A 25,472-nucleotide genomic window follows, 5' to 3' on the forward strand; every position below is an offset into this window, starting at 1 on the left:
CAAGTCATTGACCCTGTCTTTCATCTTCTGTATTCTGATGCTTGGACACCTTGGGACCTTGCTGCCAGTTCCTAAAGGTAGTAAACAGCCCCCCTGAGAGGATGTTTTTCAACTGCAAACCAACCAGTCCAGGGCCCATACCCTGACTGCCTCCTTTAGCGGTTCTCACACTTTGGGCCAGCATCCATCTGCCTTAATCACCCAGGGCCACATACTTGAAACGTGCCCCAGAACTACTAAAACTGTTCAGACTAGCCAATCCTAAGCAACCTCATTCTGCCCTGTCTAATCATTCCCACGAAAACCACAATAAAGGCATTTGCCCACAATTTCCCCCTTCCTCTGCCTCCTGATTGACGCTGGTGGCCCCACACGGCAGGCTGTGTCTCCTGTTTCTAGGGACCCGTGGACGTAACAAAGTCTTTCGAGACAATCATTTCCAAGCCTGCATGTCTTATCACACCTGATTAAAACAAGTCCCAGTTCCCTTACACAGCCCTATGGGTAGTCTGACCAGGACAGTCCTTCCTGACACCTATCGCTCTACGTAATTTCTTTAATTCTCCAAAGTGTCCCAGTCTGGATGGTAAGTTTTAAAGGGCCACGTCTCCTCGTTGAGAATCCTAGGCGATGTGGAGCAAAAGAGGAGGGTCCAGGGCAGAACCCTAGAGATTTGTGGGACGGAAATGGGGGTTAATGTGAAGTGGGAGAACTTGTCACATCAGAGAAACAGACTTGGAAAGTCACAAGAGTAACAATTCGTGAAGAAGCCAAAGGAAGTGAGAACCACGAAGGAGCCCCTGCACCCGCTCCTCCGGGGGTGTGTGCGGGGCGGGGCACAGGGCCTGCAGGCCGAGGGGGCGGGGCACAGGGCCTGTGGGCCAAGGGGGCGGGGCACAGTGCCTGTGGGCCGAGGGGGCGGGGCACAGGGCCTGCAGGCCGAGGGGGCGGGGCACAGGGCCTGTGGGCCGAGGGCGGATGCACGGCAGAGTGGGAAGTGGTGACTGCGAAGCTCACTGCCCAGCTTTACAATCAAGAAGAGAAGCTGGGATGGAGATGGGCAGGAATCCGAAAGGCAACAAGCCTAAGAACATGGTTTATTTTAAGGGGATAAACTCGGTTTTCCTGAATTTTGTAGAGGAAGAGAAGTCACGAGACAGAAAACATAGCGAGAAAGGATCGTCTCTTTAAAAAAAATGGTGCTGGGGAAACTCCATTTCCACATGCAAAAGAGTGAAATTGGACTTCTGTTTGACACCATAAATAAAAATCAAAGCAAAATGGATTAAATATGTAAGTATAAGATCTGAAACTATAAAGTTCCTCAAAGAAACCATTGGTAGTGGTGGTGGGGGGGGGGGTAACTTCTTGACATTGGTCTTGGCAATGACTTCTTGGATTTGATACCAAAAGTACAGGAAATAAAACCAAAAATAGACAAGTGGGACTATATCAAACTAAAATGGAAAGAAACAGCAAACAACAGTGAAATGGCATCCTCTGGAATGAGAGAAAATACGTGCAAACCATCCATCTAATAAGAGGATACTATCCCAAACATAAATATCTCCTTCAACTCAATAGCAACCCCTGCCCCCCTAATCCAATCAGAAAATGGTCAAAGGGCTTGTGTATACATTTTTCCAAAGAAGGCATACAGATGGCCACCAGGTGTATGGAAAGGTGTTCAATATCCCTAATCATCAAGGAAATGATCAAAACCACAGTGGGATATTACCTCATGTCTGTTAGGATGATAATTAGCAAAAGCAAAAGATAAATGTTGGCAAGAATGTGGAGAAACTGGAATGCTTATACAGTATTGGTGGGAACGCAGAATGGCACAGCTGCTGTGGAAAACAGCACAGAGGCTCCTCAAAGAAATTAAAACCAGAGCTACCCTGTGATCTGGCGATCTCACTTCTGGGGGTATATCCAAAAAAATTGAAATCAAGAAGTCTAAAAGATACCTCTATCCCCACGTCCACTACAGCATTACACACAATAGTCATGATATGGAAGCAAATCAAATTTTATCAACAGATGAATGGACAAAGAAATGATATGTATCATATATATATACATATATACACACACACACGTGTGTACTGAATCTTTAAAAAAGGAGATTCTGCCACTTGTGACTGTGTGGATGACCTGGAGAACATTATGCCAAGTGAAGTAAGCCAGTCCCAGGACACATACCGCCTGATCCCACTTACATGAGCCATCTACAATAGCCAGCCTCAGAGAAGCAGAGAATAAAACGGTTGTTGTCAGAGGCTGGGGTGTAGGAGGGGATGAGGAGTTGTTTTCAATGGAAATAGAATTCATTATACAAGATGAATAAGTTCTAGAGATTTTGTTATACAACATCTTACCTGTTAGTTAACAATATAGTATTGTGTGTGTGCGCGTGTGTGTGCGCATGCTGCTGCTGCTGCTGCTAAGTCACTTCAGTTGTGTTCGAGTCTTTGCAACCCTATGGACTGTAGCCTGCCAGGCTCCTCTGTCCATGGGATTCTCCGGGCAAGAATACTGGAGTGGATTGCCATGTTCTCCTTCAAGGGATCTTCCCGCCCAGGGATCTAACTTGGGTCTCCCGCATCTCCTGCATTGCAGGCAAGTTCTGTACCACTAAGCCGACAGGGAAACCTCATAGTATTGTACTCTTCAAAATATGTAAAGAAGACTGATCTCATGTTATATTCTTACTTGAAAGTGATGTATACTTTTAGTGCCTTGGTGCTGTGCTTGTGGGATGGTGTCACAGGAGTATGCATATGTCCAAATTCATCAAGATGTATAAATTAAATATATGCACGCTTTTGTATAAAAATTATATCTCAGTAAAGCTAAAAAAAAAAAAAGTTATAAGACAGAAACATGGAAAGAGGTCAAGAAGGAATCAGGAAGGTGAGGGATCCAGAGTCCAGGAGGAAAAGTTTGTCTTGAAAAGAGGAAGACTATTTTTCAGTAAAGACCCACTGGGGGAAGATAGAGACATTCTGAGGCAAAGGGGAGAGAAAGTAAGAACGTCATTATCAGATGAAATCTCAATAAATTACGAAGCTCATTCCTCAGGAAGTGGGGGTGGGTGTGTGGGCTTGGAGAGAGGAGAAAGATTGGGAACAGCTGCTGGAGGAACCTGCTGGAGGCCAGCAAGGGATGAAAAACTGGGTTATGCAGCAGCCCCAAGGGGCCAGGGGAGGTTTGCAAGGACTGGCTTGTTGAGGAGCTGAGGCGTGCAGTTCCACAGCCTCCCTCTCTGCGCTGCACGGACCACGCGGCAGAGGGGAAGCGAGGGGCCGGCTCCTCTGGTGTTGGAGCCTGGCAACGCGGGAATGGCAAAATGCCAGGAGAGCCAGGGACTTTGCACCATATGTGAGCTTAGAGTTGGAAGTGATTTCTAAAGGAACTTGTGGGATGGGAAAATGGGTGGTCTTTAGGGAGATGAAGAGCAGATGAAGGAGGGCTGGGGAGAGATGGAATTGGGAGCAGATTGTGGTCAATGAGGGTTACGTCAGAGGGACTGGCGATGGAGTGATTCTCAATATTTAAGCTGCTGTGCTCACCTTGGTTTCCTCTACCCCGAGGGTCCCTTTCAGGCCAGTTTTGCTCTATGAAAGTGCATGTAGCCCTCACTTTGCATGGGTCTAATATGCATGAATGTCTGTTACCCGGCTTTCAAGATTTCCTTTTTTTTTCCAGTTTTCAGATATATTAGCATCGAAATTGGACAGGACACTTTGCGACTCTCTCGGGTATAAGAATACTTCCCCCCCAACCACGTCCCCCTCTCCTGAAGTAGAAGCCTTTGCTTCAGGCCTCCCCGGAATCTCCAAAGGCTCGAGAGTTAATGGTCAGGAAAATGTGAGCGCGCAGTACTAAGAAGATCTGCTGGGCCGGGAAACTGGTAATAATTTAAACAACACATCAGTCATACAGCATGGAACCTGTAACGCATGTCAGGATCTATAATGCACTTTTGATTATAAAAATTGAAGGTCATATTTTATATCTCAGGATAAGAGGTAAAACTGACTTCAGACAAAAATAACAAATTGAAGACGAGGGCTCCATGGCTGGGTGGCTGAGCCTGGCAAGATCCTTATCGTACTTGAGAGGAAGGCTTGAGATGATGAATGACAATGTAGAGTATTCTCAGCCCAAAGGAGAAGGTAAGTCAGGGACACAGATCGGAAAGATCAGGGTAACAACTGCAAGAACAGGAAAATGTAATCATTTCAAAACCATCAGTAAAGCAAAAATTGCCTGTGCAGGAAAAATATAAATAAAAAGAGAAGCAACGGAAAGGTATGGAAAAAAGAAGCTATAAAATAAGATAGCTGAAGTAAGTCCAAGTTACATCAGTAATCACAAAAAAGCAAACAGATTAACTTACTTATTAAAAGATAGATGCCATCAGGTTAAAATTTTTTAAAATCCATCCATATGCTGTTACAAGCGACAGAACTGAATAAAATTATGCAGAAAATTAAGGGGTAGAAAAAATACATATATCAGGCATGTGCAAACCTAAATAATGATGGTGAAGCAATATTAAGCACAGATACAATAGAATTTAAGGCAAATGGCATTTGGGGGTAATGGGATTCACTATCCTCAAAAGAATTCTCTGCAGTTATGAGCTGTATGTTCTTGAATAGCATAGCCCTGGCCTATCTAAACCAACATTGTATCAATATGCATACGGCAAAACCCAACAGAATGATAAAAAGTGCAAAGCTATAACCATAATGGGAGATTTTAATTCACTTCTATATAAACAGATAAGAAAATCAGTTAGTACACAGAGAATCCAAACACTATCCCCTTGCATAATCTGATAAATAAATATACCACCTTGGAATCATTGTTGGGGCAGTTCTCTTAAAAATCTGGTGGACATCCAGGCTGGCACTTCTTTCTGATGGAGATGGCTTTCTTGGTAATAGAAAACAAAAATCCCTGTCCTTCAAAAGCTAAGAAGTAATGGCACTGACGTGAAGTAACTAGGAACCCCTCCGGACGGAAGGCTAAGTGCCATGTTCGGGGTTAGTGCTCTGAGCCTCAGGATTCCCATCTGGAAAATGGGCATGGGAACCATGGTGCGGTCTGCTAACTGGGAGTACAGACTGGCAAGGGGAGGGGAGGAAAGGAACAGGCTTTGAGCCCATTAAGTCCCATCCATATGCCAGTGTCCTGATGCTGTGAGATGTTCTTGTGGATTCAGACCAGAATGCTGCTGGGTTCACAGAAGGTTTACAAGACCAGTCATGGCTGGATTAGTTAGACAGGGAGCAGAATAAATCAGCCATACGAAGAGTTTGAAATTGGTCCTTTGGGAGGAAAGTCTGGTTTGAACAGGGAGCTATTATTGTCCTGGAAATGAGGGAATTGGGAGTGTCCAGGTCATCAGAGCCCAGCTAATTAAGGTTGGGCTTAGTCACCCAAACAGGAAGTCTGGGAGCCTGATAGCTGGAGGCCAGTGGACTTGATGCTACCATCCCCCAAGGTTCTGCCAGGCCATAGAGGCTTGACCCTGGGACACTAAGGGGCTCCATCCTGTGCCCACGCTTGAACCCACTGATGTGTGGAACCACTTACTACTGAGAGCTGGTTCAGGGGCCCTGGTTCAGGCTGTAGATCCCCACCCCAGCCAATGCTTGAAGGCCTACATGACACTCCGTTTTCAATGAAGAAAGAAAGGATACTTCCAGGGAAGGAAGAATCTGGAAGCTAAAGGAATGAGGTCATGTTATCTATGCTGTGTAACAAGCTACAAATTTAGCAACTGAACACCCAGTTATCATATCTTAGTTCTTGTATGTCAGAAGTGTAGGTGGGCTCTGCTGGGTCACCTGCCTAGGGTCCATGAGTCTGAAATCAGCGGGCCAGAATCTTATCTGGAGGCTCTTGGCGGATTCTGCTTCCCAGTTCCCTCAGGTTGTTGGAAGGATTTAGGTCTTTGTGAATTTCCATCTGAGGTCCCTGTGTTCTTGCTGGCCGTGATCTGGGTTCTGCTTTAAGCTTGCAGTAACCATCCTCAGGTCCTGGCCCCCTGCTCCTCCCTCTCAGCAAGGGAGCCCCTCCTTCATGCCTAAGCCCCCTGACATGTCAGACTTCTGAACGCCTTGTCTCCCATCAACCAGAGAAAACCACATTTTAGAGGTCCCAGGCGATTATGTTAGGGTTGACAAGATCCCTCCAAGTCTCCCTGTCTTGTCACCTGATTAGCAGCCTCAACGCCATCTGTAAAGTCCCTCTGCCATATAAGTAACTTCATCGAGGGAGGGATATTTCATCATAGTCACAAGTCTTACCCACACTCAAGGGTCGGAGGTTGTATAGGGCAAGGGGATTCAGGCTCACCTCGGCCTTCTACCCTTTCCACAGGGCTTGGAGGTGAAATGCACTCAGGTTGGGCCAGAAAGGAGTTTCCTGGCCCCTGGTGAGCTGGGGAGTTTGATTTTGGGGATATTCCTGCCATGCTGGGAATCTACGGAAGCCTGGATCTTGCTGTCAGCTGAGCTCTGCACACCACTTCTTGCTGTATCTGTTACTTAAAGTCATCCTGAACCTACTGGCTTGAAGACCGATGTCTATTCAGCTTGGACACTGCAGGGCGGGCTGGGACAGGACTCCACATGGAGGTGTCAGCAGGGGCAGCTTGACTTGGGACTAAGGGTCAGCTTCAAAGGAGTCTCACTTTGTGGCTGATGAGCAGGTGCTGGCTGGTGGCAGGGGCTGGGCTGCAGCTGAGGGCCGGGGTCTTGGTTCCTCCTTGTGCTTCCACTCAGCCTTCCTCACAGCATGGTGACTGAGTTCCAAGAGCAGCATTCCAACAAGTGGAGGCTACCAGCTCCTTGCAGCCCACCCGAAGAACTGGCACAGGATTGCTCCTGCCCTGTTCTCTTGGTTGAGCCATTCCAGGACCAGATGCAAGGAGAGAGGGCAGAATCCCAGCCTCTAGGTGCCAGGAGTATCATAGAATTGGGGGAACAAAGAGTGTTTAAGAGGGGCCACCCATGCTGTGTGGCCTAGCCAAAGACTCTGAGCCTCATCTAGAAGATAGGACAGACACTTTCTCCTCTTGTTAGGAGGAAGGATGAAGCTGGCACAAGCCCAGTCTGGGAGCCTGGGACTCGCACTTTGCAGAGCTGTGGCACTAGTGTATCTGACCTTAGGGGCCCCAGGAGAAAAGGGGCTGGGCTAGGCTCACACAAGGGGAGGCCCAATAGCCCACCTTGAACATGGCTCCCAGGGCCTGTTTTGGAGAGCCAGATCCCGGGATGCCCACAGAGAGGCAGCAGTCGGCGTGCCAGTGGGCTGCTTTAGAGCAGCAGAGGTGGAAGCTGGGAGGCTTCCTCCCCCTCTCCCACTCTAGCCAGGAGGACACACGGAGGGGCTTGGAGGTGCCTGAGTGCAGCTGGGGCAGCAGCAGCTGGACAGGCGCACCTCCCACAGCTGTGGGTGGTGACTGAGTGCATCCCTGGGCTCCCTGGGAGAAAGGCAGTCAGCCCGCTATTGGGTTAGCAACTGGTCCAGAGGACTCCCAGCAGCTGTCAGAGTGCTGGAGCCCCGGCCCTCTCCTCATCCTGGAGAGGGTCCTGCTCCCTCCAGTAAGGGCAGAGGTCAAGGGCGTCTGTGGCTGGAGGCGACCCACAGCCCCACTCAGCAGAGGGAGGCCCATGCTGATGCCATCAGATCTGCTCTCCGGGTGGCTGGGCTGCCAGGTCCTGATTGTCCAGAGATGGCAATCTGCTCTCCGGCCGCCAGCTGGGAAGGGGTGGGCTCTCTATCAGCCTCCAGCCTGCAAACAGGGTCTGACTTAGGGTTTTCCATCACTTCAAACTGTTTGGGGGAGCGATACACCAAGCCAGGCTCCGGCGTGGAAAGGAAAAAGGAAACTTTTGTTGAGTCTCTGCTTCGTGCCAGGCACTGTGCTAAACGTGTCCTCTGATCCAATGCCTGTTTTATAGCAGGGAAACTGGCACTCAGCAAGGCAAAGGAAAGGTCCAGGTGTTAGTTATCTAAGGCTGCACAGCAAATTACTCCAAATTTGGCAACTTAAACAACATTTATCACCTCACAGTTGTGTGGGGCAGGAATCCAAGTGTGGCTTGGCTGGCCCCTGGCTGAGGTCTCTCACAGGCTTCATTCACGTGTTGCCGGGGGCTGCGGTATCATCTCGAGGCTCGACTGGGGTGGGCCTGCCTCCAAGCTTGCCCAGTGACGCTGGCACCCTTCACTTACATGCTGTTTATTGGCTGAAGCCCTTCTTGAGAGGTTCCTTGTCACACAGGCCTCTCCATAAGATAGCTCAGGGCCTGGCAGCTGGCTTCCTTCAGAACAAGTAAGCGAGAAAGCAAGAGTGGGCACTCAGGATGGAACCCAGAGTCTTTTTTGTAACAATTTTGGAAGTGACATCACATCATTTTCCCATATTCTCTTCATTAGAAGCAAGTCACTAGGGGCACCTTCTGTTCAAGGAGAGGAATTACACAAAGGAGATGGGATACCCAGAGCCAATTTGACCCCACCCGTCTCTGACTGCAGCCTTTGTGCCACAAACCCCACCCCACTCTCCACACACTCATCACAATACTGCATGTACACATATGTACACACATTCAGAGGTACACAAACCACACACACACACACACACACACACACACACACTCTTACCAAACCACATACATGTACATGTACACACTCACACCCCATTGTCAGGAGGAGGCTGAGCACAACGTAGGGTTAGCAATGGGCATTGAGAACTGGGGTTCTGTTGTCACTTAGAAAGTCATCTTGGGACCAAAAATAGAATGCTGGGCCAAGCACAAATAAAAATATTAGTTCCAGAAGGAAGTTACAGGCTCCGTAGCAACATTTTACAAAATGCAGTAGTTTGTGGAGCTCAGAGGAGCGGGCATCCGCTCAGGGCCCGGGGTTTGGAGCCCCTCCCTGGACGGGCCGGCTTGGGCAGGTCGTCCTTTCTGTGTGATGGTGACACCTACGTTCCGGCCTGAAGCCTGGCAGCGCCAGGCCCGTAGCGAGTGTGACCTCACCCCATTTCCCTTTCAGACAGTTTGGCTGTCCCCACAAGTCCCAGAATCAGTTTTGGATAGAAAAAGGAAGCATTGTTTTACAGCTGCTGATGGCCAGGCCCAAGGCGGGACCCAGCAGCGGGGAGGCTGGGAAACATCTGTGTGTGGGTGCAGGTGTGGGTAAGGGCTGTGGTAAGTGTTCGCTGTGGTGTACGTGTGCCTGTCACGCGTGAGAGGTGGGATAGGAGGGCGCAACAGGACCCCCGCCCCGTAAAACTGCGTACTGATTGGTGGCGTCAGCTACATCCAGTAGGTGGCGCTGCTTGCCTGCGCAGCCGCAGGTCAGCGCCAGCGCCGGGTGAGTCCTGACTGCTGCGCGCCAGATCTGCGCTCCCAGCTGCGCTCCCAGGCAGAAGTCTGTGGCCAGCAAAGGAGCCTCATCTGGAAATTGCTGCCACCAGACCCACCCGAATTCTATTTGAGGATGGGCTTAATATTCCACTTCCCAGCGCTGCACTTGTTAATTTCTGGGAGGAAGGAAGCCTTCATTTGCACCGTGAAAGCACTTTTCATGCAATACTGACTTGGATCTTCACAAATAACCTGTGCAGTGAGGACACTGAGGTTTAGAGGTTCAGCAACCGCCCAGGGCCACACAGCCGGGAGGCGAAGGAAACCTGGAGTGCCTTCATTCCTTGCTATGGGCCCACCTTGGTCCTGCCCCGGGCTCAGTGGAGGGGGCTGTGCTGGGGGCAGGGCAGGGAAGTTGTGGGTGCATCAGGGGTCGCGGACCAAGAGAAGACAGAGGCCAGATGGCGGAGGGGCTTGTGTAATCAGGGCTTTGCTCGTCCTCTGTCTGCTGGGGTGGGGGTGACTGTAGGGCTTGGGAGCCCAGAGCAGAATGAGCGAACACTGATGGCCTCTTTCTTGAAGGGGAAGAAGCCATGGGCATGGCCTGGGGTTGCCCAGCTTGTTCCCGCAGCTGCTAGTTCCTGCCATGTGGGCTGCCCTTCGAGCCCCTGACACAGTTCTGAAGTCCTGAGTCTAGCCAGGCAGGACCCTTTCCAGTGGGACACACACGGGCAGACTGGGCTCAGAGGTGATGGAGCTGGGAAGGAGCTTTTGGGGAGTTTGGGGGTGGGGGCTGGGGCAGGGGGAGAGGCAGGCTGATCCCTCTGCGTTTCTGAAGACTCTGGAGTCCCCTAGTCAGGGAATCCAGGCTTCCCCTGAGTTGCCTGAGATGAGCAAAGGTGGCTGGATGGGGAGGTGACCAGGACCCAGCCCCGGCCTGAGCAAGTGCCGCTGGGGGCGGGGGAGGGGACACCTGATCTGAGCCAGGTGTGCAGGGCACGCTGCCTGGCTAACTCCTGCGAGAGACCTGATGACAAAGCCACCTTACCCCAGGAAGGGACGGCATAGCAAGGGCGGGGAGGGGGCCGCCCAGGCTCACTCGGCCAACAGAAGATCACGTGCTGCCCTGGGGGAGGGCGAGAGCCCGGCTCAGGCCTCCGTGTGAGGGTCTCTGTTCCCCTGGCCCTGTCCACCCAGGCTCAGCATCCCTTTTCCTCATCCTCGGCCTGGCTGCAAGGAAGCTGCCGCTGCCACCCTTCCTTTCCCACTTCTGCGTCCCCAGGGCCTGTCACAGAGCCCCATGCTGGATACCCGGAGTGCCCTCTGCCTGCGCACCCCCGACAGTGTTTGTCCAGCTATGCCTGGCTTTCTGACTGAAACACGGCAATCCCTTCCCTCTGTTCCCCACCGTTCTGCCTGAATGGGGGGACGTTTCCCTAGTCGGTGATCCCTCCAGGATCACATCTCTCAGGCTTCAGCTGCCCAGTTCCACTCACGAGAGCTTCAGTGGGAACCTGCTCTGAAGCCATGCTCCGTGTTCCCACAAGGAATGGTCCCCACGCAGCAGGAAAGAGGCCTTTCTGCACTTGCAGCGCCTCTGCTCCCGGGGCTGCTTGCCACGTAGAATCTAAAGTGGGGACGCCTTAGCGCGTCTCTCCAGGCCCCGAAGGCCCAGGCCCTCTGGCCCCTGCCTGCCTCTGCAGCCTGCGCCCCGCCCCAGCATCCCAGCAGTCTGGGCAGTCTGCGTCTGAGCTGTGAGCCACAGTGGGGCTCCTGCCTCTGCCTTGGATGGGCCTTGTCAGGGGGTCAAGGAGTGGGAATGTGCAGGCTGTGGGTAGGACCTGGGAGGTCACCTTGCAAGGGAAGGAACCCCACTACATTTGTCTTTGGGGCCTTGAGGTAAGATAAATTTGGACGTACATTTGGACTTTTCCCCCAGTTCCTGGCACACAGCTCTAAAACCTTTGGAATTTCCTGAGCATAGGAGTGTCTTTGGTTATTTGTAAAGAGCATCTTGACTGTACCTGACATTATGTCTCAGAGACACGTGGCATCCTGGTGGGCCCTCAAGACAGTTTCAGGATGGTGGGGGCGGGGGGTGGATGGCCATCAGAAAGACCAAGCAAGAGATTAGACGTTGAGAACTTTCAGTCCTATCAGTTCTGACCCCTGGAGGGTGGGCATGGGGGGGCTGAGCAGTGATTTGCTCAATCTCTCTATGTGATGAAACCCCAAGAAAAGATCCTGAACCAAGGCAGCCTGAAGAGTTTGTGGGCTGGTGAGCGTGTGGATGTGTTGGGAGGGACCCCTGGCACCCCTGCACCCCCCCACCCCGGTCTTGTCCTATGCTCTTCTGCTGGTTGTTCATTTGTGGCCTCTCTAAACTATTAGTCAGCATAGGATTTTCCCAAGTTCTCTGTGTTGTTCTAGCAAAGTATCACACCTGGGGAGTGGTTCATGAGAATCCCCAATGTGTGGCCTGCTGAGCAGAAGTGCGGGTAGCCTAAGGACACCTGCCAACTTGGGGCTGGCATCGACAGTGGAGGAAGTCCTGGGGGACTAAGTCCTTATCGTGTGGGGTCTGCTCTGACATCAGGCAGTTGGCTTCAGAAATGAATTGAATTGTAGGCACCCCATCAATGTGGAGAGCTGGTGTTGGAACGGTGCAAGCCTGCAGCCTTCTTCACCAACCTCACCTACATTCATCCCCTCCATGACGATGTTCCAGACACACTGGTGTGTGATCCAGGTGCCATCCTGAGGCAAAGTGAACTCCCAAGCATTATGGAAGAAAAAGCAGGGAGCACAGGGGCGACGCATCCTTCTGTGGTGGAGTCACCTGGAGTTACCCGGAGGAGGGAGAGTGGACTGAGACAATCCCCTGGGGAGGGCTTCCCTTGCCCAAGTGCTGTCTCAGGTTCTTAGTCACCCAGTCATGTCTGACTCTTTGTGACCCCTCTTTGTAGCCCCCCAGGCTCCTCTGTCCACGGGGATTCTCCAAGCAAGAATACTGCGGGCGGGGGAGGGGGGGATTGCCCTTTCCTACTCCAGGGGATCCTCCCGACACAAGGACTGAGCCTGCGCATCTTGCTTCTTCTGCACTGGCAGGCAGACTTCTTACCACTGCTCCACCTGGGAAGCGCCCTTTGCCCAGGGTTCAGCACCAAGTCTCAGGCCAGGGAAAGGGCTCCCACAGTGACTGCTGTGTGGCGCCCAGGGGACAAGCTGCCGTGGACACAGCAGCCACGCCCGCACAACCTCTGTGAAGTCCCAGCGGTTGGCAGCGCCTGGAGTCAAGGTAAACTGAGGAATGAGATAACAGGTGTTCCTCCAGTCAGGTTCACTGCTTCACAGTCAAAGTGGACCAGCTTGGGGCTCAGGGCATGTGATGGACGAGTGAAGCAGGGGGCCTTGGTGGCTGGCATGGCTGTTCTGGACAGTGAGGTCTTGTTTAAACTGATCTGGCAGGCATGGTGTCTGCACAGTTCCTGCTTGTCTGGTTACAGGCTGGCTCACTAAGAACCTTGTCTAGCATTTTCTGGGTCTTTCACATCCTGTTTTCCATTCTCCAGACTCCTTCCATGAGAAGGGACTGCTGTGAGCATTTGAGAGCTCTGAGGCTTGCTGGCTTTTGTCCTCCAAGCTTGGCAGTGGACTGGAAATGGGAACAGGAAATGGGAACAGGACATGGTAGCAGGAATCAGGGCTATTGGAAAATCACAAAAACGTGTTTTGATGATGCTGTTGTAAGCTCTCCAGTCCATAAAGAATTCCAAATGGTGTAACGGGAATGCAGTCACAGACCCCAGGCCTAGACGCTCCAGTTCCCATCCCTGTGCCTGGGAAAGATATTGACTCCTCCAGGCACACAGCGAGGCTCCAATCGTAGAAACTCAGATGGGTCCTCCAGAGTGTGGAGAGGGCAGGATGCAGTTAGTCTCTTTTAACTGATTCAGAAATTCCACCCGAGATCACTTATGCATGTAAGACCTGATCAATAGAGTCCTCGTGATAGATAGGCTGAAAAACTTTAGTTGGTCAGCGTGTACGCAACCCATTCGCTCAACTGACATTTGCTGAGTCACTGCAGATGGTGACTGCAGCCATGAAATTAAAAGACGCTTACTCCTTGGAAGAAAAGTTATGACCAACCTAGATAGTATATTGAAAAGCAGAGACATTACTTTGCCGACTAAGATCCGTCTAGTCAAGGCTATGGTTTTTCCTGTGGTCATGTATGGATGTAAGAGTTGGACTGTGAAGAAGGCTGAGTGCTGAAGAATTGATGCTTTTGAACTGTGGTGTTGGAGAAGGCTCTTGAGAGCCCCTTGGACTGCAAGGAGATCCAACCAGTCCATTCTGAAGGAGATCAGCCTGGGATTTCTTTGGAAGGAATGATGCTACAGCTGAAACTCCAGTACTTTGGCCACCTCATGTGCAGAGTTGACTCATTGGAAAAGACTCTGATGCTGGGAGGGATTGGGGGCAGGAGGAGAAGGGGACGACAGAGGATGAGATGGCTGGATGGCATCACTGACTTGATGGATGTGAGTCTGAGTGAACTCCGGGAGTTGGTGATGGACAGGGAAGCCTGGCGTGCTGCGATTCATGGGGTTGCAAAGAATTGGACACGACTGAGCAACTGAACTGAACTGAACTGAACCGAGTCCTTTCTGAGTGTTCGCTGAAGCCCTGGGGCAGTGCTTCTATAAATGTGGCCACCAGCATCATCACTAAGAAGATTTAAAGTTGGAAACGCAAATTCTCAGATACTCTCCAGACTCACTCATCAAAAACCGTGAACGGGAGCGACCCCAGCATTGTGCTTCAACAGATCCTTACAGTTGCTTTTGATGCACCCTTAAGTCTGACACTCAGTTTCCTATAGCATGCTCAGCGGTGGGGGTGGAGGACAAAATGGGTCATAGGGAAATAAACAGAGAGTTAAGAGTGCAGGAAAGCGAAGAAAGGCACCAAGTTAGGGAAGCAGGCGCAAAGCCGGGTTGGCAAGTTTACTTTCCTTGAAATGTATGGGAAACCACTGACGTTCATGTTGGACATTTAGGAACAGCCTCTTGAGTACTGTGTTGAGGGTGAATTGGAAGGGATCCAGATTAGAATTCAGCCAGTTAGAAGGCTAGTACATGAATAATCCAGGCCAAAGACGGTGAGAGCCCGAGTTAGGGGAAGCGCAGTGGGCAGGGCAGCGGGCGGCTGGATCTGAGAGAAATTAGGCGAATGTGAGCTCACTGGAGGGGTAGGCATCTCACATGCGTCCCAGGTTTCTGGCGAGGGGACTGGGCGGTGGTGATGTCATTCTTTGGAGCAAGGAACACGAGTGAGTTTGGAAGACCCAGTCATGAGTTCAGTTTGGGACATGGTGAGTTTGAACTGCCCTTGGAACTTCCGGATTGAAATGCAGGTCTGGCGCCGGGGAGGTGGGGCTGGAGATGTAGAGGGAGGGGGATGGGCCCCCTGGGGAGTGCCAGGGGTGAGCTGCGCAGGGGCCCTGGCAGGGCCTTCTATAAGCACAGCTCCTAAGACCATTGCATGTCACCAAATCTACTGTGGCTTGAGTTCAAGGATGTGAAAGGGTCGGGGGAGCAAGGCTCTGCTACTCCGATTGGGTGGGGCCGGGGGATGAAGACAAGGTTCGGTGTGAATCAGGGCTGCCAGAAGCCCGCTCCTCATGCTCGCTGTATCCACAGAGGTGGAACCGCTCGAATGAGGGCATGGGGCCTCTTCGGGGCTGCTCAGGCCCCGCAGAGGTGGTGTCCCTAGAAGAGCCTGAGATAAAAAGAGAAGGGCCCAGAACCCATCCAGTGTAGTGGTTGAGTGGATGGTTCTGCCCACATAGCAGGGGTAAAGGGAGGGAGCCGATGCATCCGTTTCCTGGTGGCACTTCATCTGGGTGGCTCTGTACCTCCTGGAGTGAGGCAGCCAGAGGAGGGGGCTGCCAAGACTTTGAAGGAGGCTTCTGACTGTGGAGTTGTAGTCCCTCCCAGGAACCCATGCCCCAGGGATGTCTTGAGAAACTGGACTCCATTTAGGGGATAATACAGAAATGGCCCTTCTTACAGGAACTGGTTCTGATGGATCTTGGAAATTACCTCTGCACTGAGAAGGGGGTGGTTCTGTGGCTCATTCCCAGGCAACTGTATACCAAGTATTGGTTGGCAAGGTGATCAAGGTTACTGGATGTCACTTGACTGAGAGGACACCCTGGGACATCTCTCCCTGAATGAAGCCTGGTAAGGGTTTCAGGCTTGATTCTATTTTCTTTTCATTCATTTGCTTCTTTGTTACAGTTCTGGTTCTCCAGAGGGGGTCTTTTTATTAAAAGGAAATCAGAAGCTGGGAGGTAAGCATCCCGTGACTATTTTGAGGATGAAGAAGGGGGCACAGGCAATTCCAAAGCCATTCCTACAGCTTTGAGGTGAACGTGCTAATGAACACGTGGCAGCACGTGATGCCAGGGTGGCCGAGGGCGAGTCGGGAGCCGGGAGCCCTGAGAAGGCACGCGCCGAGACGTGAGACGTGCGTGCGTCACAGTTCCTATATTGGGCCCCTCTAGACTGGTGGTGCTGAGAGACACATGGACGCGGGAAGCAGCAGGCAGAAAGCATGGTATTAGGGTTGGTGTGGCAGATGCGTTGAGGTGGGCACAGAGTGCCTAGATATCGGCTGATAATTGATGGATAAATAAAAGCAGTACGATCCTTCCAAGCCAGGGAGTAGTTGGTGTTGAGGCTTGCAGGTGGTGGAGCAGGCAGGTTTGTGGAGTTTCCAGTGGTTCAGTGTGACTGAAGTAGAAAAAGGAGGCCGGGGCTAAGTAAGGGCAGAGGTAAGTTGCCTTGCCCCATGCCCTGAGAGGCTTCGCTCTGCTCGGTTGGAGACAAGAGCTCTTAAATGACTTTCTGCAGGGAAATGACACGGCCTGCATTTCAGCAAGACTGCTTCAGGAGCCGTGGTCTAGATCATGTGTAAGGGGTACAACTAGGTCAGTGGAAATGGCTTAGGAGAGGAGAGGGTGGGCAGAGATAGGAGAGGGTGGGCGGAGATAGGAGAGGGTGGGCGGAGATAGGAGAGGGTGGGCGGAGATAGGAGAGGGTGGGCGGAGATAGGAGAGGGTGGGCAGAGATAGGAGGTGGGGCCAGCGGTGCTCTGAAGCTGATGGGAAGCTTAGCTCCCCATGCCTGGAAGATTAGAGAAAGCTCTTCACGCCCTCGGTGGTAGAGTTGAGCCCTGGGGCTTTGTTCCTGGGCATGGCTCTGAGGCAGGTGTTAGTCAGGGGGTGAGTTGCCCAAGGTCACAGTGTTGAAAGCAGAGCTCTGCCTCCAACCTGTGTTGCTCCCAGGAATCATGACATTTTTCACTCATTCCACAGTCTTCCCAGTGTTCACGCTCTAAATGCAGCGACACACACACACGCACACACACACACACCCTAACTACACTGAACACACTAAACGGTTAGCTTTGTTTGAATCAAGTAACTAGCGGTTGGTTGAGGGGGCAGCTTGTGACCGGAGTCACCGAGCACCCCGGCTTCTCTGTGACGGCAGAAAGCAGCCCCACTGGCCCAGGGGCCACTTTCTGGCAGGAGAAGATGAGGGCAGGGTCAAGCGCTCAAGGCTTTGAAGCCGTTTCAGCTGGGCTGCCAAGCCGAGACATACGGCTGAATTTGTCCGGGGAAGTGATCATGCACCCGTCTTCATTTCCTTGCCTATAAAATGGAAGGAGAACCCAAGAAGCTAGTCCCACCGCGTTGGTGTGGGTGTGGCCTGGGAAGAACTGGACCACACGATGGCCGCGGTACCTGGTCATGGCAGGTGCCCCTGAAGGGACAGGGCTCATCGGCATTGGCGTCGGTGGCCGCTACTTCCTGTCATCATCACTGTCATCAGCATCATTGCTGCCATTCACCTCCCCACCTCCTTGCCTTTGCAGCCTTGTTCTCTACGTAAACCTAGGGACAGTGATTGGGCGGAACAGTGATGAATACAAATCACTCCCTGGCCACCTCGGAGGCTGTCGCTAGCATCTCGGCCTCCCAGTGCTAACCGCCCTCATCACCGCCTGAGCAGCCGCTGTCAGAGCACGGGAGCGCAGGCTTGATGAAGACAGATGACGCCTCCTCTGCCGGGCCTTCGCCTGGGGTAATGGTGTGCAAAAACGGGGCCGAGCATTTATTCAGAACTCTGCTCTCTGCCCAGAGCCGAGTAATTGGAGGCAGGTGCTAACTGCAATTTAAATAAAATGTTGAGTTAATCAGGTCAGGCTGACAAGGACGTCATGAGTCCCCTTTCAAGTTTCCAACAGAAATTTGAAGGCAACTTGGAGGCCTGAGGAAGTGTGATCATTTCTTAAGTTTCTCTGCAAAGATAAGTTAAAGGAATTTGTTTTTAAAAGCCTATTTTTTTTCACTTTTGTGATATAAAAAGGAGATGGTTAGAAGACCAACAAATATATCTGTCTAATCCATCACGTAACTATGTGAAGTACTCAGTGTGGAGGTGTCACGCTCATCTTTTGGCGGAGTACCCCGAAGTGAACGTAGTCAAAAGCCAATAGACCCAGATGCCTGGCCTTGGACAGCAAAATCAGTTCTGTGGGTTCCCAAACTTAGAAGCCAGAATGCCGCCCTTCCCCGCACCACAGTGCCTGGACAAGAGCAAGAGGAATGATATAAGGTCCAGACCTGTCCAGTCCACTCAACTTAGGCTCAGAGGGTTTAAAAAAAATGTCTGAAGTCCTGGGACTCCTGGCGCACAGGGGCCCTGCTGGGGTGCAAGCGAGAGGCACTGTCTCATGCAGCCACTGCGGCCTCTGCCCAGGTCGCTCTCAGCTCCCGACCTGCACCACCCACCCCGTGGCCAAGCCCTGTTCATGCTGCTCTAGGACGACAGCAAGCCGCCGCAGGCTTGCTTTCTCCATGCTTTGTCCTGGTCTCAGGCCCTCCACGAATCCGATCCCCTACTCATCTCTTCCGTGACTGTTGCCCATGGGTGAGGCTGCCCATCTTGAAGCTAACTGGTACTTTCCAAGCCCATCCCTCCTTTCATCATTCCAAACATGATTAAAAATTCCATTTTCATTTCTGGAACCTACCTGGTAGTCCAGAAATTTGACTGTGTTTCCTAAGAAGTCAGGAGTTAGGTCAGGAGGCTGCCCTGGACCTGAAAAGCCTTGTTAGGGAGGCCTTGGCTGGGAGCTGAGCGAGGAGGGACATGAGACAGTCCCAGCCTTATCTGGGTGGTGGCCAGTTCCTACGGTTCTAAGATAAGTGGTGTGACCCCTTGTGAGGCAGTGTGGGCTAGAGGAAAGGCACGGTCTATTCAGTCCAGAGAAGCTGGGGTACTGAGTCCCAGATCCACCTGTTACTATTAGTGTTGCTTTGGAGGGACATCTAATCTCTTGAAGCTGTTTCTTTGCAGACCTGAGTCAGCTTCAGCAGAAGTTGAATTTATTGGAAGAGATCAGGCCAGGGCCGAAGAAGCCTGGTGCATGGGCTCGGTGAACAGGTAGGAATCAAGGCAGGTGTGGCTGGCCCCACTGCCCTGCTGCGCCTCTGCCCCTTCTCACTGCTGGCTGGAGGAGTACAAGGCATGGCCTGCTGGGCACAGGAGAAGAAAGACTGAAGGGCTGTGCGTGCACAGCTCAGCTTCGACAGCAATGTTGTGCCCTGTGTCCCCTGAGCCTCAGGCCAAGGCCAGTTCTCCAAGCGTGAAAGGGCATTCCGAGGCTTGGCAGCCAACAGAGAGAGTGAGAGGCAGCCTAGTGCCAGTTCATATGTTTTCTGGGGAACCCTAGTGATTAGATAAGGTCACAAGCTGGAATCAAGATTGCCGGGAGAAATATCAATAACCTCAGATATGCAGATGACACCACCCTTATGGCAGAAAGTTAAGAGGAACTAAAAAGCCTCTTGATGAAAGTAAAAGAGGAGAGTGAAAAAGTTGGCTAAAAGCTCAACATTCAGAAAATGAAGATCATGGCATCCGGTTCCATCACTTCACGGGAAATAGATGGGGAAACAGTGGAAACAGTATCAGACTTTATTTTTTGGGGCTCCAAAATCACTGCAGATGGTGACTGCAGCCATGAAATTAAAAGACGCTTACTCCTTGGAAGAAAAGTTATGACCAACCTAGATAGCATATTCAAAAGCAGAGACATTACTTTGCCGACTAAGGTCCATCTAGTCAAGGCTATGGTTTTTCCAGTAGTCATGTATGCATGTGAGAGTTGGACTGTGAAGAAGGCTGAGCACCGAAGAATTGATGCTTTTGAACTGTGGTGTTGGAGAAGACTCTTGAGAGTCCCTTGGACTGCAAGGAGATCCAACCAGTCCATTCTAAAGGAGATCAACCATGGAATTTCTTTGGAAGGAATGATGCTAAAGCTGAAGCTCCAGTACTTTGGCCACCTCATGCGAAGAGTTGACTCATTGGAGAAGACTTTGATGCTGGGAGGGATTGGAGGCAGGAGGAGAAGGGGACAACCGAGGATGAGATGGCTGGATGGCATCACTGACTCGATGGACGCGACTCTGAGTGAACTCCTGGAGTTGGTGATGGACAGGGAGGCCTGGCGTGCTGCGATTCATGGGGTTGCAAAGAGTCGGACACAACTGACCGACTGAACTGAACTGAAAGGTTCTGGATGCCCTTAAGGCCCTTTCTCCATCAACTTCGTCAGGCTGAGTCTCGTGGCCCATGGGGAATCCTCTGATTTTCCTGGAGAAGATTTTGAGGGGCATGTGGCCTAGCCTTACCCAATTGGTTTGGGGTCCAAATGCCTAATATCTGGATCAGAGGGAAAAGGAGAGGGGCTAATTGATTGACTGACTTTTATGTCACAAGTCCACGGGTAAAAGGAGGGGCTTCGTCATCTGGGTGATTAATTTGGGCATCTTGGGAGATAATTAGGAGGTCATTTATCTTTTTCTTTTAATTAGGATTTCCATGGAGAAAAGCTGGAGTCTGCTACCAGACATCTTGCTGGTTTGAGACCCATAGTTCTAGCTGCCCAAACAAGACCAAGGCAACTGTTCACCCTCAGCTCGTTCTACCAAAGACACAAAATAAAGCCAAGCGCCAAGAGTGTGGTGGATTGAGGCTTGTGTCCCCTCCTTACTAACTGTGGGTTTTACTTGACTTTGCCAGGCTTCAGAGGCTTCTCTCCAAATAGAAATCAGGGTCTAGTGTTCAGGGTGACTATGAAGATACAACAAAAGCGTTATTGTAAACTTCCTGGAACAAAAGTTGGCAAAATTTCTCTGTAAAGAGTCAGACAGCAATGGCACCCCACTCCAGTGCTCTTGCCTGGAAACTCCCATGGACGGAGGAGCCTGGTAGGCTGCAGTCCATGGGGTCACTAAGAGTTGGACACGACTGAGCGACTTCACTTTCACTTTTCACTTTCATGCACTGGAGAAGGAAATGGCAACCCACTCCAGTGTTCTTGGCTGGAGAATCCCAGGGACGGCGGAGCCTGGTGGTCTGCCGTCTATGGGGTCGCGCAGAGTTGGATACAACTGAAGTGACTTAGCAGTAGCAGTAAATATTTTGGGCTTTGCAGGCCATACGGTCTCTGTCGCAAATACTTAAATCTGACGTTGTAGCCTGAAAGAGCCCAAAGACAAAACATGGACCTGGTTGTGTTCCAATAAAACTTTACTGACAAACAGACAGTGGGTTGAATTCAACCTGCAGGCCTTAGCTGGCTGAAAATAGTAGGTGTTCAATAAAAGTGAGGTTCCTTCTATCAGAGGAAGCTGAATTGGATGATAAAGAAGTTGAATAACATGTTCAACAAAAGTGGGGCTTGAGAACAGGCAGGAGGAAGAGGAAGGGGCTCAGGAGGTTTCCTCAAGAATGACTGGACTGTGCCATAGTGCATCTGCCCTGATACATAAGCAACACCAGCCACAGCCAGGCCTAACCCGAACACTCTCTCTCCTACAGGGGGGTCTAGAAAGAGGCTGGAGAATATCCCGGGCCAGTAGATGCAGGCCGGCCACATGGCTGCATAGAGCGGGGATAGTCTTGGGCCAGGGCTGACCATCCTCCAAAATGGAAGTGCCCCCGCTGGGAGTCCTGACCAGAGGACAGTGGGTGGGGCAGAGGCTCCGAGCTGGACCCTTCCCCGCACTACCTTGTCCTGGAAGTGAGCATCTTTGCTCATCCTTGCTTATGCTCTTGTGGACATCTTCCGGGTCCATGGGATGCTTTGGAGCTAGTTCCTGAACATATGAATACTCTCTATGCAGGAGCTCATGCCAGCTCTCTCATCTAGGCTGATATTGCCAGGTCTTAACTTTAGTGGTCTCATATTTATAGCCTTTGTTTTGCAATCAGCAAAGGAGTCTTCCGTCCATTTGTCCTCAGCTGGGATCTGGAGCAAGATAAGAGCAAGATGAGAGCAAGGGCTGGGAGCTGGGAGGAGGCTCGAGCAAGGGCCCCAGGTCACAAGAAGGACTGGGTGAGTTTGGGAGGCAGAAGGAGATATGACTGATAGCTGGGTGTATTATTCACCCCTCATGCAAGGATATGTGCTCAGCAACTGACTTGGCCCCAGGCTTTCACCTTTCACCTGCCCTTCTTGGCTATAGGAGCAGAGGAAGATCGTATTGCTGGAGTTGCTCATGGCCTAGGGGGCTGAAAGTGAAAGTGAAGTCGCTCAGTCGTGTCCGACTCTTTGCGACCCCATGGACTGTAGCCTACCAGGCTCCTCCCTCCATGGGATTCTCCAGGCAAGAGTACTGGAGTGGGTTGCCATTTCCTTCTCCAGGGGATCTTCCCAACCCAGGGATCGAACCTGGGTCTCCTGCATTCCAGGCAGACGCTTTAACCTCTGAGCCACCAGAGAGTCTGGGAAATAAACAAAAAGAGAAGCCATTTAGGATTACGTTTTTATTTTCCCCCTGCATGTTTGGCTAGTTCCCATTATTCAGAATTGTCCTTGAATTTTAATCTGTTTTGTTTTTAATGACAGCAATATAGACCCTCAGAATTATCCCAAGTATCCTTCTCCTGCTGTTGCTAAGTCACTTCAGTCGTGTCCGACTCTGTGCGACCCCATAGACAGCAGCCCACCAGGCTCCCCCATCCCTGGGATTCTCCAGGCAAGAACGCTGGAGTGGGTTGCATTGCCTTCTCTGCCAGGTATCCTATTAGGTCATAAATGTGTTGAGATCAACATGAGAATATCCCTCAGGGCCGCTCCAGTCTCCCCGCACTGAAAGCAGAGGGCCGCTGATGGTGGTGGTGTTCGCAGCGTGTGGCTAGGCTCTGCCAGCGGCACCCTTTGTGACCCAGGCATGGGGTCCAGGTAGGAGAACCCGGCTTCTGGACTTGGTGAAGGAAGACCTGTCATCTTTCCTGAGACACAGCAGGCTGCATCACCTTTTTATCTCTCTCACTTGGCAAAGTGGGCTTTCTTAGTCTGAAGCCCCAGCTGTGTTTTTCAACATCCCATTAGCAGAGGGACTGAGGTTGAAGTCTGGTCCCCTCCTTGATGCTTGAACCCTGGAGTCCTTAATTAGTGTGTGACACCAATTGTCCATAATTTCCGCCCAAGCCCTGCTATGATTTCTCCAGCACAAACATGGCTCGGGGACTGCTGATAAGGGGCAGTAGGGCCAAAGCAGAAAGCCCAGCATTTCTTGCGTCCACGGCCAAGGCATTGCACAGCTGATGTTGCTAATCCCTTAATGAGGGCCTAGTGGCTGCTGAGGGCAGGGGTCAGGGAAGCAGGGAGGGATGGAAGAGCACAGCCTGGACTGCACAGAAGCCCCAGGAATGCCTTACATGAACAAACCTAGCTCGTGGGGCAGCTGTTCCCACCTCTTCTTGTTGCTTATGGAAACTTGTGCTAATTATAGACAGCAACGTGGCTCTGGAAAGGAAGTTCTTTCTGAAATCTCATGGCCTCCAGTGATAATATTTTAGAGCTGTGACATGAACATCAACGGTCCATTGTAGGTGGCCAGGATGAGAACATGCCAGCCCAGCACAGCCTCCGTACCCATGCCTGCCAGACGGATGCCCGGGGGAGCACCGTCTGGCTGTGCACCAAAGTGGTTCATAAGTGCATTTTTGAAACCAGACAACCTTAGGTTCAAACCTCACTTCTGCTTCTACCCACTGTGGGTTTGACCTATGGCGCATTTCTTATGGGCCCAAGAGAGGGTCTCCTGGCTGAGTGGAGACCTGCCCTTCAGCCTCATCATTGCAGCGTGCACATTCAGGGCATCCCTGCCATATCTCCTGAAAGATGCTGCTGCTGGACTACAGAGAACCTGAGTGCTTCCTTCTCTCTTTAACCCCAAAGCCCACGGCAGTTGGCAGTTTCACTATCCGCTCCCAGCCCTGGGATTTAGCAACAGGTGCCTTGGAATGTGTGCCCCAGAGCCCACCCTAAGCAACCCATTGAAAATAAGGAAAATAACTTGTTCCCTCTTCCAAAAGAGGTGTAGAAAAAAATAGGCCTTATCTTAGATGCAAGCCAGCTCTCTTCAAATTGACCTGTCTCGAAAGAAGTGAGGACGTGCAGGGGTTTTCTTCCTGGGGAGGAGGGGAGCGTGACAAGAGCCTGGAAACTTGGCAGGGATGCCCTGGATCGCAGCTCTGGCATCAGTCCACTTGGCCGTGGACCGGGGAGAAACCTTCCCGTTGTCCGGACGCCATTCCCTCCTCGGCTTTAGATGCGGCAGGCGCACGTGTGGGCGTGGCACAGATGGGACTCGAGCCAGCAAGGGAGGTTACGCTCTTCCACTTGACCTCACGTCGGTGGACACTTCCCAGCATTTGATGAGCACCACTGCACGCCAGGCACTCACAGGTGGTACTTCCCAGGGTGACAGGTGACCCGGGAGGAGCACAGTTCTCTAGCCTCCTGATTCTGGCTAGGTGGGGTGGGCTCAGAGGTCCTGGGACCAGCCAGGCAGGAATAGCCTGGCTATGCTCTTGTGAACAGCCACCCATGTGGCAGGCCTGATGGGAGGAACCGTTTCAGAGAAAACTTCAGCAGGTGGCCCTGAGCTCTCGGCACCTGGATCCTGAGCCTCCAAGGACCACAGCAGCCAGGCCTCCATGTGATCAAGGACTCAGGGAGCCCAAGGACCCACTGGGATGGCTAGGCTACAGCTTGAATGGGAAACAGCTATGGGAGATGGGCCTCGAGACAGCAGGGAGGAAGCGTTTCTCCCAAAGGGCCAGGGGACAAGAAGGCTGAGTTGCTAGTACTTTCTGGGTTCCCTCTCCTTAGGCATCTGTGTGTTAAAGGCCCCCACCTTGCCCTCTGCCAAGCTGTTGCTGAGGCAACCTGGCCCTGCTGAGGGGCTGGGTGTGTAGAGGTGAGACCCTGGAGCTGGAAGCAAACCTGTCAGAGGAACAGCGAGGGCTGGAAGTCCCGGGTGGCCACGTGGGGTGGGGGGACTGGAGCAAAGAGGTGGGCTCAGAGTGGGGACACAGGGGGCCAGTGTCTAGTCTTGCAGGCCAAGGGCAGTGGGCATTACAAGGGCTGAGGACACAGCCTGCCCAGTGTAGCCGGAACAGAGCCCCCAGAGGGGAAAGCGAGAGAGCAGCCCGTTCCATCCGGGTGTGGGGGTCTCTGAGTGCTGAGGATGCTCAGATTTGGGCAAGCAAATATCTGAGAAGGGGCGCTCGCTGGTGCCAGGTGCTGCTCTGGGGCCTGTACGTGAGACTTCTCTCTGAATCTCCACCTGGGCCCTGCAGCTTGCTTTAGTGGGGAGAGCGTGAGGAGACAGGGCAGGAAAGGTCCCCTCGCTTAACTGGGGTCACACGGTGGCTTGGAAGGGACCCAGTAGTGTGGACTTCCGCTCTGTGCACCCCTCGAGCCCCATGCAGGCTGAGGTATCTCTTGGTGGTGGGAAGAGGTGGTCTGGGGGCCAGAAGGATCTTCACAGAAAGGACCAGCACCATCCAGGAGCCCGGCCAGGCCGCTGGGCCTTGCTACCTACCCACCTCTTCCAAGCCCTCCCTGCTCTGATGGACCCAGTGCCAAGGCCAAGCAGGCTGGAGTCAGGCATTGCTGGGGAGGCAG

The 25,472-nt window shown here is 51.9% G+C and overlaps 1 non-coding gene across 1 annotated transcript; it reads right to left on the reverse strand.

The window, feature by feature from the left end:
- Nucleotides 1–22,202: 22,202 nt before the first annotated feature.
- Nucleotides 22,203–22,274, reverse strand: TRNAS-GGA (transfer RNA serine (anticodon GGA)). Its single transcript has one exon. It is a non-coding gene; the product is annotated as a tRNA-Ser (tRNA).
- Between the last annotated feature and the right edge of the window lie 3,198 nt (nt 22,275–25,472).

Source organism: Capricornis sumatraensis, chromosome 10 (assembly GCF_032405125.1).
Source record: "Capricornis sumatraensis isolate serow.1 chromosome 10, serow.2, whole genome shotgun sequence".
In the NCBI taxonomy this organism is placed as follows: domain Eukaryota; kingdom Metazoa; phylum Chordata; class Mammalia; order Artiodactyla; family Bovidae; genus Capricornis; species Capricornis sumatraensis.